The following is a 3,790-nucleotide window of genomic DNA, read 5'->3' as shown; positions in this document are numbered from 1 at the left end:
TGGCACATCCTGCTAGTTACCTATCAAAATTTCCCCTTTTTCCTTACAAAAGAACTTAAGAGTTTTTTTCTTGTTGTTCAGCTTGGTCCTGTGCACTATTTAAAAACCCCGTATCTCCCAGTCTCCTTCTTGCAGCCAGGGGCGGCCACGGCCCCCCAGTCCTGGCCATTCTAAGTGTGAGGAGTCATTGGGCGTGACTCCGGGAAAGAGAGTGGCAAAGGGACATTCAGCCAGACCCCTCTGCTTCTTGCCCTTTGTGCAAACAGACACGATGCCCAGTGCTTGAGGAGCTGCCCCACCCCCACCCCGCCCGGCCATGAGGGGCAAGGCGGCAGGCGGAGGAGAGCGTGGCTGGAAATCACAACCACTCCCCAGCTGGCATCTTTGTGCAGCCACCCTGCGCTGTATGTTTCTGGAAATCTTGTTATATGGAAAAGATGCCCTTCTTCCTCGCATAGGACATTGCTGTTTTGGGGAGGGGGCTGGGGAGCATAGGGATGGGTTTATTACAGCTGAATGCGGTACCTAACTGGTGCCTTAGTGTGTGGTCGGCTTTCATAAATGCTTCCTGCGTCGTTGAAAACAATATATCATATTCTGCACGTGTCCACTAGAAGGAGCATATTATCTGGGCTTCAAAATCATCTACACATTTTTAGATGTTGGTCTCTGTCTTCGTCTGTTCGGGCTGTGTAACAATACCATAGGCTGGGTGGTGTATGCACAACAGAACTTTCTTCTCATAGTTCTGGAGGCTAGAGTCCAAGATCAGGGTGCTGGCAGATTTGATGTGTGGGGAGGCCTGCTTCGTGGTTCATAGGTGGCTGTCTTCATGCCTGTGTCCTCACGTCCTGTGTCCTTGCGTCCTGTGTCCCCGCGTGGCAGAAAGACAGCGAGGGAGCTTGGTGGGGTGGCTTTTATAAGGACAGCAGTCCCATTCCTGAGGCCTCCACCCTTTTCACCTGATCGCCTCCCAGAGTCCCCACCTCCTTAGATCACCCAGAGTGGGAATTAGGCTTCAGAATGTGGATGGGGGCGGGGAGGGGCACAATGTTCAGTCCAGATCCATTTTGATCTGTTTACCTGAAGAGCTATTATGTTAAACTCTCCTACCCTGGTTGCTGAATACAATCTTGTAAACCTGTCCATTTTTAAAATTATATATTTTGAAGCAGTCAAATTAAATGAGAAGATTTTTGATATTTTATGTGTCCAGCAAATTGTTCCTGTTATTCTTACAGTGACCATCCGTCTCTCTAGTGATGAATAGTCAACTGTTCATTTTCATAATAGCAAGTAATTCTTTGGAACTTACTGTTGATAGATAGTCGATACTACCCTAAGCTTTGAATCTTAAGTTAACTTCTCGGGGCGCCTGGGTGGCTCAGTAGGTCGAGTGTCTTACTTTGGCTCAGGTCATGATCTCATGGTTTGTGGGTTTGAGCCCCACATTGAGCTCTGTGCTGACCGCTAGCTCAGAGCCTGGAGCCTGCTTCAGATTCTGTGCCTCCCTCTCTATGCCCCTCCCCTGCTCACACTCTGTCTCTCTATCTCAAAAATAAACATTAAAAAAATTAAAAGAAAATGAGTCCCATCCAGAGATAACAAGTATTCTGACTCATTACCATAGATTTGTTTTTCTTGTTCATAGAAATAGAACCACACACTGCCCTCTCATGGCTGATGTTTCCCTTAACACAGAGCCTGTGAAATTTACCTTTAAACATTGCAGTGTAACATTCCCTTGTCTGATGATCCCACAGCCCCAATATTCCATCCTGATTATGGACATTTGGGTCCTTTATTGTTAGGAATAAAGCTTCTGTGGAAGTTGTGGGGCTCGTCTTCCTGTGAACCAATGTTCTGACTTCTCTTGGGTGCAAGCCTGGAGTGGAATCGCTGGGTCCTCGCATAGACAGAATTTGATCTTCGGCAGATACTGCCCACAGGTTTCCAGCATGGTTGAAACAATTTATGCCTTCATAAAAGTTTCGTTTGCTTCACATCCTGATGATGCATGCTACTGTTAGTTCGATTTTAGCTGTGGGAGTGGTTTCTTGTGTTTTAATTTGCACTGGCACTGCGTGCATGTGTGTGTGTGATTAATGATGTAGTTGATGGTGGCCACAGTAACTCCTCCTATCTCTCAATGTGCATCTCTTTTTAAGGTTGACTTTCTTGCTCCTCACATTGAGAGGTGGAGTTTATGTCTCTACCTCTTTAAGATGCGCTTGATCGCGCGACTTTCTTTGGCCAATGGAACATTATCAAACATGGCAGGAGGAGACGCTTGAAAACCATACAGTGGGATTTGCCCTCTCTTAGTTACAGTTAGAGTCTTAAGGGCAAAATGTGAAGACACCTGGGCCAACCTCTCCCCTAGGACGAGAGACCGTGTGGAGAGGGTCCTTGCTGACAGTTGACACCAGCCACCAGGCATGCGAATGACGCCATCTTGGACCCTCCAGCCCCAGGCAAGCCATCGGGTGACTACAGTTGCATGGTTGACCCCAGGTGAGACCATCAGAAGAACTAACTGCCCAGCTGAGTTCAGCTCCAATTATTGACTCACAGAATGATGAGCACATAAGGTAATGGACACAAGTTAGCATCGGGAACAGGGTGCTGCTGTGGCCAACATTCAGAATGTGGCATTGACTTTGGAGCCTGGGAGTAATAGAGGGACTCAGGATATAACAAAGCCTGACTCTTATCAACCACTTATTGTATGCCAGGCCCTCCTCTCCATGTTTACACTTTGGGAACCCCCTCATCAGTAGGGGCTCTTAAAATTCCCATTTTGCAGATTAGGAAACTGAGCCTTGCCCAGTATCACGGTTGAAAAAAGTGTCAGATTCAGGGGCAGGGGAGGCTGAACTCAGGCTGCCTTGTTGTGGGATTCCCCCCCTCTGGAACCTCACGCCGTGTCACACAGGGAAAGGGCCTGAGCATTTCTGGGGAGAATGAAGTCGTGACTGAAGGAGAGCCAGGCCAAGTAGGTCCTTTAGGGCCAGATTGTTGAGTGTGACTCATGGGTCGGAGTGTCTCAGGTTAGGAAAAAACTAGAGAAAATCGGGAAAGACTGATTTTCCTTTAAAAAACTATTTATTTTTTTGTTTGAAGAGAGAGAATCTCAAGAGGCTTGATTCTACACAAAGCCCAACGTGGGGCTTGATCTCATAACTGCAAGAACACAACCTGAGTCAGCACTTAGCCCACTGAGCTACCCAGGGTGCCCACCTTTTTCCTTTTTTTTTTTTAACTATAACTTTTCTTTATCATCTCAACGAATCCAAACAGCCTACTTGTATGACATTCTATTGTCATTTATTATACCCATTTTACAATTGAGGAAACTGAGATTGAAAAGATTAAGTGGTGAAGCTAAAGCCACACAGTCCGTAAGGGGAGGAGCGAGGACTCAACATTTGGGGCTGATTTCAAAACCCGCTCTCCTCGCTCGTCCGTCCTGTGAGATCTATAATCCAGGGAGAGGAATCCTGAGAGAGAAAGCAGATTTCTACTGTGGTTTAGCTCTGGGCAAAGGCAGACTGATCTGAGGACTTTGTCCTTTAAAATCTACGCCCTCTATGGGTCGAGGTTGGAGTTTTTAAGTGGTGTGCGGGCCATCAGCTGTGTGCGTCCATTCTGTCTCCTTCCTGGTGGCCCCTGAGACTCCAGGAGACCTTGTTGGCTGTTGGTGACGGACCCCTTGGGGAGTCCCGGCAGATGGAAGGGAGAGGCTGAGCCCATGACATCATGCAAAGTGTGGAGACCTGGGCTGGAGAGC

Source organism: Suricata suricatta, chromosome 12, assembly GCF_006229205.1.
Source record: "Suricata suricatta isolate VVHF042 chromosome 12, meerkat_22Aug2017_6uvM2_HiC, whole genome shotgun sequence".
Taxonomy (NCBI): Eukaryota; Metazoa; Chordata; class Mammalia; order Carnivora; family Herpestidae; genus Suricata; species Suricata suricatta.
The sequence above is the reverse complement of the archived record's forward strand: the minus strand, read 5'-3'. Positions refer to the sequence as shown.